At 33.4% G+C, this 12,583-nt stretch overlaps 1 pseudogene; it reads right to left on the bottom strand.

Annotated features, from left to right (window-relative positions):
- LOC126028314 (E3 ubiquitin-protein ligase RNF146-B-like) overlaps positions 1 to 5,289 on the bottom strand; it is a 66,715-nt pseudogene extending 61,426 nt beyond the window's left edge.
- Positions 5,290 to 12,583: the final 7,294 nt, after the last annotated feature.

Genomic DNA, 12,583 nt, shown 5'->3' with positions numbered 1-12,583 from the left:
TACAGTGGGTAGGTCAATTAATTACTTTGCTTGAGGCTGACCCAGGTTTCATCTCCCCATCTATATTGTCCCCTAAACCCAGAAGTGATCCATGAGTAGAGAGACATAAGTTATCTCTGTGTATGGGTGCAGCCCCCCTAACAAATAATAAACCAATAAATAAAAACCTAATACAGACTCTACTTTTTGTTATTCCTCCTGCCCCTCATTTGTACTTTTTTAATATTAGATTGTTTTCTCAAGATCAGCCACACCTTCATTTAATTTTATTAAACCTGAAAAAACAACAACAACAACAACAAAAACTAATATAGAGCCAGAAAAAGCAGATGCAAAAATTTTCTTTTATGTACCTGGGAAGGAGAGGATCATAAGTGATTTGGGTTAAAAATAAAAGATTTTATTCATTGTAAGTAGAATTTTATTTATTTGAAGTTAGGTTAGATTGGATCAGTGCCTACCCCTACATTTAGGCACTTAGGGATCACTTTTGTTTATGATAACCATTAGGTCTGTCATGTATCAGTTGAGTCCATGAATTCCTGTACTATATCTCTGACTCCCAAAGAACAATTTCTTTAAGTTACTCTCAGATTTATTTAGAATACTGATAGTTCCTAGAACATATCTATTATCTAAAACTTTATATTTCAGCACCATAATTTAGAATAATGTTAATAATAATAATTTTGCATACAAGATACCAACACCACACACATCAGCAGAGTACCAGCACTTTGCCACCAATTTCTCAAGGACCCACCCCATTCGACACCACACTCTTAGCCAACTATTTCTATAGATCCAACATTATTCTATGGTCTATTTCTATTGGCCAATACTTGTTCTGTTTCTTTGTATTTAATGTATGAGAATAATCATTTTATATCTGTCTCTCTTCTGACTGGTTTAACTTAGCATAAGACAGTCTATTACATAGTTCTAGTGAGTTCCAAAATTTACTATTTTTTTATATCTGAATAGTATTTCATTGCTTGTACATATTGTATTTTCTTTATTCAATCTACTGTTCTTGGGCTCTTTGGTTGTTTCTACTGCATTTAATACAGAACTGCATTGCCTGTAGAAATAAAAATATTTTCAAAATATAATTTTGAAATTCTTGGAGAGGGATGCCAATAAGACAATTAATGGATAATATCAAAGCTCAATTCTTAATTTTTAGACATCTTCATCTTGTTTTATTTTATTCAGAAAATGAATTACAGGCCATTCCCACAATTAGTTATTCTTTTTTTTCATATGTAGCAGCATTACTGATGTGAGAAAACATATCACTATTGCTTTAATTTGCACTACCACGATGATATATATAAAGAGATCTTTGTTGTAAAGCTGTCCATCTATAAGTCTTATTTGAGGAAGTTTATTTCAGTTATTGTCCACCCTTTGATAATATTTTATTAATTTTATAACTTTTGTATATTAATTGCCAAATGCATAGTGACAAATATTTTTCTTCTAGTCCTTAGTGTATATTAATATACTGATGATTGTTTATTTTTCAGTGTGCACATTTCTTAATTTGATAAGATTCTATTATTTATTTTTGCTTTAGTTTGCTTAATCAATGACATCAAAACATTTAAGATGACTCTAGAGTCTCATGAAGAATTCTAACATATTTTTCTGATGTTAAAGGCTTTGAATTTGATATTGGTATCTTTAATGAATGTAGAATGAATCTTTGTTTATGTTAAGATGTAAAATTATTTCACTTATTTCTGCATGTGACTAACAAGCTTCCTAATACCATATTCTAAAAAGGCTTATTACTGCTCTGCGTAATGCTTAGATTTCTTTTGTTGAAGATAAACTGGCCATATGCCTGAGTATCTATCTTTAAGAACTCAATTATATTTTATTGGTCTGATAGTTTGCCTTTATTCAGAAAGTCTTGATTATTGAATCTTTATAATACAATTAAAATTTTGGGAAAGGGGAATTTCCCATTTCCCCTGCCAGGATGGCTTTGGCTATTTGGAAAGTCTTATTTCTCCATATAAATTTGAGAAGCATTTTCCATGTCCTTAAAAATTGTCATGGAAATTTTCATTGGGATTGAATATATGTTTATAGTGTTTTGGATATGATGGTCATTTAAAAATATTAATTCTCCCAAGCCACAAAGAGAATACATGTGTACATGTCCCAATTTCCTGCAGCATCTTCTATTTATTTTAATAGTGACCTAGTTTTCTTTTATAAACTGTTTACCTCCTTTGTTGATTTGATTCACAAGTATTTAATATCATTGGAAATAATTTTAAGTATGATCGTTATTATTTCAGTTTTCTCTCTTGTACCTCATTGTTGTACATAAAAATACAATGAATTTCTTCAGTTTTTTACAAATATGATATTAGCTATAGATTATGTGGCAAATAGCTTTTACTATATTAGGAAATATTCTTACATTCCTATTTTGCTGAGTGCATTTTATCATGAGTATTAAAATTTATCAAATATATTCCTATGTTTATTGATCTATTCATATAATTGTATCTTTCTATTATTAATATAGTGTACTATACTGATTGGCTTGCATGAATTAATATCCTGGTATCCACGAGATAAATCTCACTTGATTATGATTTATACATTTAATGTGTGGTGAATTTAGTTCACTAATATTTTGTTGATTTCTTTGTATCTATATTTATGGGTGATATTTTTGGTGATATCTATGCCTGCTTTTAGTATCAGAATAACATTGATGATTATTATTTCTTCAACTTTCTGGAAGATCCTGAAAAGAATAGGAAAGAGGTCTGAAGTTTTGGAAGCACTCACTAGATAGCCTATATTGGCCAGGAATTTTGATTTGGTGTAGATTTTTGATTACCAGTTCAATTTCTTTGTTAGTAATTGGTTTAGAACTTTAGATGTTATGTTTCCTCCTGACTCAGACTTGAGAAATAATAGCAGTCCAAAATTATATCTATTCTAAGTTATGCAATTCTATGGAATGCTTTTTTTCATAATAATCCCAGGTAGTCTTTTGAATTTCTTTGGTGTTTGTTATAATGTCTTCCTTTGCATTTCTAATATAGTTTATTAGTATTTGTTGTTTTCTTTGTGAATTTAACTGATGGTGTGCTAATTCTGTTTATTCATTTCAAAAACTTGGTTTCATTTAGCTTTGGTATTATCATTATCACTATTATAATTTTGGTGTATAGTTATTTTATTTCTGCTCTAACTTTTATTATTTCCCTTATTGAGTCCCTGTAATGATGTTTTCTTGCAATTTAAGGTGGGTAAATAGGTCATTAATTTAGACTTTTTCTTATTTTCTAATCAACAATTGAATTGCTATGATTTTCTTTTACAAAAAGAAAATCTATGTTCTATATTTTATAGTAACTCTGGTCTTTTTTTTTTTCTTTTTAGTTTTCGGGTCACACCTGGTGACACTTGGAGATCAAACCATGGTCCATCCTAAGTTAGCATGTGCAAGGCAAATGTCCTATTGCTTGCACCACTGCTCTGGTTCTCTCTGGTCTTCATTTTTGTGTTACTAGATGTGTATTGATTTTTTGTTTGTTTTATTTGGGGCCACACCCAGTGATACTTAGGATTTACTCCTGACTATGTGCTCAGAAATCGCTCCTGGCTTGGGGACCATATGGAATGCCAGGGAATCGAACCTCGGTCCATCCTAGGTTAGCATGTACAAAGCAAACGCCTTAGCTTGTGTTACCTCTAAGGCCCCGTGTATTGATTTTTTGATTTTCTTCTTCTGATGTTCTTTCCCAGTACTAAACTACTTATCTTTCAAATATTTAAGTTTTCTAGATTTTCTTTATATTAGTAATTTTTACTTTCAAATAATAGTGTTTTGAGAAGATAATTGATATTATTATCTTCTTATTTTCTTGTTTCTTCTTGACTTTATGAAGACATGTTTTGTTTGTGAGTATGTGGTCTATTCTGTCCAATTGTCCTATGTGCATTGAAGTATGTGCACTATACTTTTGGGGGGGAAATGAGGGCCTCTATTAAGCCCATTTACTGTATTTCTTCTTTTAAAGCAATGTTCTGTTATTTATTTATTTAAATATTTATTTATTTATTGCTTTTTGGGCCACACTCGGTGATGCTCAGGGATTACTTCTGGCTATGTGTTCAGAAATCGCTCCTGGCTTGGAGGACCATATGGGACACCAGGGGATCAAACTGTGGATTGTCTTAGGTTAGTGTGTACAAGGCAAACACACTACCACTTGCTCCACCACTCTGGCCACATGTTATTTATTTATGCTTAGTTGATCAGTGATAGAAAGGGTTATTAAAATCTGCTACTTCCATTGTTTTGTTGACAATATATTTTCATGGTTTCAACATTTCCTCTATAAATTTTGATGATTCTATATTAGGTACATATAGTTTATGGGTGTAAAGTCTTGATGACTATATCCATTGCTTATTAAATAATGCCTACCTCTGCTCCTTATAATATTTTCATAATTTAAGCCTATATTATTTTAGCACTCTATTAGCATTTATTACTATTTTATTAATATTCTTTACATTAGTATTCTGTGCTGACCATTTTAAGGCAATTTTAATGTTTTTAGTCCTTTATTTTTTTATATTATTGAGACTAATGTGAATTACAAATCTTTCACAATTGTATTTAAGGTACATACTAAGAGGGAATTAAGGCAATTTCCATCACTAGTGATGACTTCCCTCTGCCACTGTTCCAGCTTTTTGAAAATTTATGTTCACAATGATTGTTCAGGCAACAAAAAATTGTGTTTAGTTTTTGGGTCCATCCATTCTCACTATGTCTCTCTTTTTGTTTTGTTTTGTTTGTTTGTTTGTTTTGTTTTGTTTTGGGCCACTCCTGATGATACTCAGGGGTTACTCCTGGCTATACACTCATAAATAGCTCCTGGCTTGGGGGACCATATGGGATGCTGGAGGATAGAACCGTGGTCCATTCTAGACTTTCACTGGCAAGGCAGATGCCTTAAAGCTCTGCACCACCGCTCCAGCCCACGAACTTAAATTTTGAAACACTTGAGGGTGGCCTACTGGTGTGGAGGCTGCCATTGTGGGCACCTGGGAAACTACTGCTTGGAGTGTGATCCTGCACCCTCTTGCAGGTAAAAGGAGAAGACTTGAGGGTGGGCTACCCGTGTGGAGGCCTCCAGAGTTGGCACTTGGGGACTGCAGAAGGAGGGCGACCCTCCTCCTTCTCGCAGGTATTGGAGGGGAGGAGACCAGAGGATGGGTCCAAACCTCTGCTACCACCATCATTGTCCCCACTTAGAGTGGCACTCTAGAGTAGGGACCCAGCCCCAAAGGCAGAATGCTCTAAGCCACCAAATGCAAAGAAATATGGGTAAACTAAGGAAGACTCTAACAGCTGGGGATATAGAGAGAAATCCTACCAAGTTTCCATGTCTACCAAAACGCACGAACCCAATAGATGAGGACCTAAAATTGGCAATGAAAGCCAAGACAATAGAAATTAAGGAATCACTAGCCAGCGAGTTCAAGAAACCCATAGGTGAACAAATAAACCAACTAAAAGAAGAACTTTTACAGAAGATGAGAGAAGCCATACAAATGGAATTAAAGGAAATAAAAAGTATCTTAGCAAGCCATAATAGCAGATTTATACAGATGGAGAATTGCATAAAGAAACTTGAAGAAAAACTACAAACCAAAAATGTCAAAGAAGACAATAAGGAAATGAGGTAAAGCATTGTAAATGCTTTAAAATGTTAGGTATTTAATGAACAAAGACAAAAGAAATAATCTGCAGATTAAAGGAATACTAGAGAGAAAGGAAATAGGGAAAGGGGAGAACAAGTGTAGAGGGAAATAATAGCAGAAAACTTTTCCACCCCCTGGAAAGAGGCTCCAGTGCAAAAACAAATTTTGTGTCATTACTTTAAATTTTAATGTTAGCCTAACACAATATTATTGCATATTGTTGAGATATGTATTTCATTAATTTTCTCACTATATGTTATTATTTTATTCTGTTTTAGAGTCTCATTTTATAAATAAATGGTAAATGTTTTGTGATAGTCTTTGTATGTATGTTACATTTTTATGTTATTTTTATGGATTTTATATCTGTATTTGGTGTTTGCATTTGCTTTGTTTTGTTTTGTTTTCTGTCCATGTCCTCTGATGTTTAGGGATTACCTTTCATTCTTAGGAATAACTTTTGTCTGGGTTACGGAGGACCATATAAGGTCTAATGGATAGAATCCGAGTTGGCTGTCTGTAAGGCAAGTGCCTTATGCTATAATTTCTGTCTGACTACATGCTTTCACATTTAACTGCAATGTGTCTTATAGTCTTTCTATTAGAGTTTATTTTAATTAGAATTATTAAACTTCTTGAACCAACGTCATTACTCAATATTTTATTATATATGTATATACAGATATATATAAATATAAATATATAAACAGAGAGCTTTTAATCCCCAGAAAACTTTATATATACTCTTATCTAATGCACAGGGGAATTCTCCAAGATAGACTATATGCTGGGCTACAAAATATATTCTCCACAATATCAAGTATATAGAAATTGTTTCTACTGTCTTCTAAGACCAAAATTCACTGAAAATAGAAGTAAATTACAAACGGACATTGAGACACAACTTTAAAGTCAGAAAATAAAACAGCTCAGCATTGAACAACCAGTGGGTCAAAGTTGAAATAAAAAAAAAAAGTTGAAAAATCATGGAAACAAATGAGAATGAAGATACACATTATCAGAATCTGTGGGACACAGAAAAAATGTTATTAAGAGAAAAATCCCTAACTTTACAAGCATTCATCATAAAGGAAAAATAGCCTAAATAAAAAACTTAATGGCACACCTAAAAAATTCTAAAAAGAGCAATAAAATGAAAGTGGAACTAGTGAGGCTGAAGGAAATAATAAAACTCAGAGCAGAAATTAATAAACTAGACAAGCTAAAAATTTAAAAGAACAATGCAAGCAGAAGTTGGTTCTTTGATAAAATAAACAAGATTAAGCCATTAGAAAGACTCACACAGAGAGGAAGACAGAGAAACTTAATAAGCAGAATCAGTAATGAAAAGGGGGAGGTCACTACAGATACTACATAAATTCAAAAGATAATTGGAGAAGACTTTGAGAATCTTTATGCCACAAAACAAGAGAGCCTGGGAGAAATGTATGAATTTTTGGACTCCTACAACCTTCCAAGTTTGAACCAAGATGATTTGAAATACAGGCCTAACAATATTGAGGAACTTGGAAAAGTAATCAATAGCTTTTCCAAAAACAAAAGATGAGGTCCAGATGGATTTACTAGTGAGTATTTTCAAACTTTTAAGGAGAGTATACTGACAGTCTTCTTCAGGTTCCTGAAGAATCAGAAACATTCCCAAATAGTTTCTAAAAGCTAACATCATCCTGATACCAAAAGCAGACAGAAATATCACACAAAAAAAGAGAATTATAGGCTCATATCCTTAACAAAATGGATGCAAAAATCTTCAACAAAATACTAGCGAATATAGTACAGCAATTTATCAAGAAGATTATACACATGACCATGTAGGATTCATTTCAGGGAAGCAGTATGGTTTAACACATGCAAATTAATCAATATAACAAATATATCAATAATAGCAAAACCAATAAAAAAGAATCATACCTGTGACTGAGAAAGTATTGAACAAGGTCTAGTACCCATTCATTATAAAAAATATGAAAAAGAAGGTAATTGAAGGCACTTTTCTGAGTATTGTCAAAACATTCATCACAAATTCTTTGCAGGCATTATACTAATATAAATACCAAAAGACTTTTTAGAAAGTTTCAATTATTTTTAAAGGTTTTATGGACTTAGATAAATCAAAGTAATTTTGTAAAAGAAGAAAAACACCTAAACAGCTCATGTTTTAAGACAAAGAACAAAACTACAGTATTTAATGAAGCAGAGGTAATTTGGAATGAAATAGATCCACAATGATGCATTATTTTCAATAAATGAAGCAAAAAAGGGGTAAGGTATCTATGGATAGTAATGAGAGACTTGACATTTTGGTGTTGTGGCATGTGGTAACATTGTATCCCTAGAATATATGGACCTTTTTACCTTTATAAACAAATGTTAACCTTTTAAGAAAACAAGTCTTTCAGAATTAAGCTGTCATATGACCCAGAAATCACTCTCTTGGGTATCTATCCCAAAATATATGTACAATCCACTATTTAGCGCAGCCCTCAGTACAATAGCCAAAATTTGGAACCAACTGCAATGCCCAACAACAGATGAGTGGATCATGAAGATGTGACATTTATACACAATGGAATACTACAGAGCAGTTAGAAAGGATACAATCAGGGCCGGAGAGGTGGTGCTAAAGGTAAGGTGTCTTCCTTACAAGTGCTAGCCAAGGAAGGACCAAGGTCTGATCCCCCAGCATCCCTTATGGTCCCCCAAGCCAGGGGCAATTTCTGATTGCTTAGCCAGGAGTAACCCCTGAACATCAAACGGGTGTGGCCCAAAAAACAACAACAAAAATAAAAAAAAAGAAAGTATACAATCATGGATTTTGCAGCAACATGGATGGATATAGAAAATATTATGTTAAATGAAGTAAGCCAGAAGAAGGATTAATACAGAATGATAGCACTTCCTGAGGTATTTAGAATATATATCATATGTACATATATGATATATGATATATACTCCAAGAAAAGATACAATGGTCTAATAGGGTAGAAACTCCAAATACTGTAATTTCCTCTCTTTCCTAAGCTATACCTAAGCTAATTATTTATCTTAATTCAACCAGTCCTCAAGAGCTCAGACCCATTCTATTAGGATCAGACCTCTAATAACAACTTAAGAATAGATCACTAACATATGTGTTTATATGAGCATGAGTACCTAGACAGAGGTCTCTTTTCTAAGTGCCAAACCTAAAATGTAAAAAATCCATGCCTATATAGGGCTATAATATATAGCCCTCCTATATACTATCCTTCCTTGCTTCAGAAATCCTACTATCCCTTCACTCCTCAAACCCAATTTGATATTCCTCCTTATTTAATGCTCTTTACCCTCAGTTATTAACTCATTAGATATAGAGACTGACCTCCTGCCCCAATAAGCCACCACAGCTCCCAAAGTGAAAGGACAACCTCTCAGCCTGACATCTCACCCCCCAGCAAGAAATTACAACCAGAACTCCTGCTTACTCCTTCTTGGTTCCCCCAAATGTGGACTGATACCAGATTCAGCTCCAGAAGTACTCCCAGTGCAAGAACTCTACCCAATCCCTTTCTGCCGCAAATCATTTATCAAATTCAACAAGACCAGGGTATGGAATGAAAATGTGCCCTGGATTCCACTCTCCAAATATCTCAAAAGACAATGGGGAAGCCTATATTTCCTTTATATGTTTAATACCTCTATAATACTACCACTTAACCTGTTTATCCCCAAATGTAAGGCAGTCTCCTACATCATTTTTCCTTAATTGCTTTTTTAATTGATTTTAATTTATTTCTTCTATTATATATGTGTGTGTGTGTATTCTTCTTCTCTTAACTTTTACATGTTTTGGTTCTTCTTGGTATAAAAACCTACAAGAAAAAGTCGTCTCTGGTCAAAACCAGGGCACAAAAATGATGGAAACTGATATTCTCAACCCCAAAAGCACCAGCAATATAATATAGCACCATTTTTTTTCAAAGGCATACTAAAAAGGGGGAAATTTAATGTATAGAAACAAGCTCTTACCTACTAGGGGTAAGAACTCAAACATTTTACAATACAGGGGTGCCTCCGACCCTTAACATATGTCATGTGGACCCAATTAGACTCCAAGTGATTAAACAGCGACCATCCAATCCTAATCTCAAACATAGAACTGACACAGTTCTCTGCAACAGCTCCAGGAATCAAACTCCCTCTGGGAAATTCTTAATACTGCTCTGACATCAACATGTGCCAGTTTTGATATGACATCCTGACAATGAGGAAATGGCAACAACTAGACCTAAGAGCAAGTTGTCTAATCTCATCACCTAATGATGAGATGAAATCAGAAGACACGCCATCCTTTGATCTGTGCAAAAGTCAAGATTGCTAACTACAGAAGACTGACTGTGACAACCATGACTGGGCAGAACTTATCCTGGGACCAATAAGAAAGACCCTAGCCTAGGCTTTGGCCTACATCTGTATGACAACCAAGATCTCTAATTTCAGAGGTCTGACTGAGACAACTGCAACTGAGCAGAACTTCTGGAAATATAATGAAAGACTCTATCCTAGGTTTTGTCCTAGGATTGGTGCAAAAACCAAGACCATCAAATTACAGAAGACCGATTACAACAAGTGATGGAACAGAATTGCTAGAACCATAAAGAAAGACTATTCTATGCTTCATCCTATAACCTGTGCAAATACCAAGATCTTTAGTTAAAGAGGCCTGATTTTATCATCCACGACTGAGCAGAAAATTTCCTGGCACCATAAAAAGACCTAGGAGAGTGAAAAAGAGTATGTATAAAGCTTGCTGTTATTCCCATGACAGTATGCTTCAAGGGTGGAAAAACCCTGTATCTCTTAGGCTAAGGGAATTTTCTTTCTAATCTCCCCAATATTCACTGTGCCTATGCAAAAATAAATAATAAATAAATAATAAAAGCACATTTATTTTTATTTATTTATTTTTATTTCAGGCTCTTGCTTATTGTTTGGTTGTTGTCTATATTGCTTTTTTGTCATTGTAATTTTTGTTTTTTGTTTTCTTGTTTGGTGTTTTTGTTTGTTTTTATTTTGTTGTATTTTCTTGTCTTTCTGCTCTGTTTTTCTTCCTTTTCCCTTTCTTCTCTTACATTGATATTAATAACCTCTATCAGGGGTTCTCAAACTTTTTAAACAGGGGGCCAGTTCACTGTTCTTCAGACTGTTGGAGGGCCAGATTATAGTAAAAACAAACATTATGAACAAATTTCTATGCACACTACATATATCTTATTTAGAAGTGAAGAAACAAAATAGGAATAATTACAATATGTGGCCCGCTGGCCATAGTTTGAGGACCATTGCCGATGGACTTCTTGTTTTTGTTCATTTGTTTTTTACATTTTTTTTTCGTCAAACAGAACCACATAACTTGAATCATCTTGCTCTGCCTCATAAATTGAGGGGCTAGAAATGAATGGTAGCAAGACTAAACAGTCATATGAATATTAAGTAGAAGTAAAAGACTGATCAGACTTAAACACTAAATCCAAAGCTAACAGAATCAATACCCAATATACAACAAACTAGACACAGAGGGAACCACTTTTTCTAGCAGTGTGTTCGAGCATAGGAGGGGGGTATGGGATGCATGTTGGAACAAGGGTGGAAGGAGGACAACACTGGTGGTGGGAATGCCCCAAATTCAATGTCACTATGTACCTAAAATATTACTGTGAAAGATTTTTAATTCATTTTGATCACAATAAAAGTTATTAAGCAACAGCAACAACAACAACAACAAGGCTTTGAGTGAATTTAACCTCTAATTGACACAAAAGAAAATATCAGCTCTTAATGGTCACATAAAAAAAAAAAAGATCTGAATGGTCAACCAAAGTGCAGAAAGGTATAATTAGAAGGCTAAGTTCGTTTAGAGTACCCACACAGAAATGAAAGACCATTCCCCATAAAGAAAGATAAATATTTCTATTTGTTTCTAGAGTGATCAGGGTTCAACTCCTAAAATAATAAGAGCTTTTTCTCTCTTTGGGTTTTTTGTTTGTTTGTTTGTTTGTTTTTGGAAAGACAATAATTAAAGACTACTACAGTGATAATTTACAATAAAAATGGTAATATAAATTGAATAAATTGAATAAAAATGGTAATATAAATTGAGCTGAAGAAATTGGATAGGCAACTGAGATAGATGAATTTGACCAGAACTTTTAAGGTGAGTCAGAAAATAAAGGCATTAGTGATATAGAGTTTAATATAAGACTCTGCATAGCCTGGAGGTGGGTGGTAACTGACAGATCTGCAGCTTCCAATTGTACTTAATAAAGATTACAAAGTAAAAATACTGAACAATTTAATAACCACTTATCTATCAGTTCTACAGTTTGTAAGGATTTCCTTTTTAGCTCTGTTTTCATTTCTGGTTTGTTCGTATTTGCTCTACTTTTTCTTGAGGGTGTATTTGTACTTCTTAGTTTTTTGCATGGATTCACAATCTATGTAAAAAATACTCATATTTTTCAGATTTAGTGAGGTATAACTTTAACAACAGAACTTACTTAAAGTATAAAGTGTACTTTTTCTGTATATACACATTGTACTAATTAATTTATATAATCTATCATAAAATTAACATGCACCATAACATAAATTACATTCATACATTACCCTAAAATATATGTGTTTATATGTGAAAACATTTAAGTTTTATGCTCAGAAAATTTTTTATTATATAATACTTTCTTTAGCTGCCAACATGTATCTAATGTCATGTCATACATTATGCAGTCACACCTTTATCTTAGCGCTCACTTTGTATCTGTAGCAAACACTG

Source organism: Suncus etruscus, chromosome 14 (genome assembly GCF_024139225.1).
Source record: "Suncus etruscus isolate mSunEtr1 chromosome 14, mSunEtr1.pri.cur, whole genome shotgun sequence".
Lineage (NCBI taxonomy): Eukaryota > Metazoa > Chordata > Mammalia > Eulipotyphla > Soricidae > Suncus > Suncus etruscus.
This window is presented reverse-complemented; position numbering and strand designations above follow the sequence as displayed.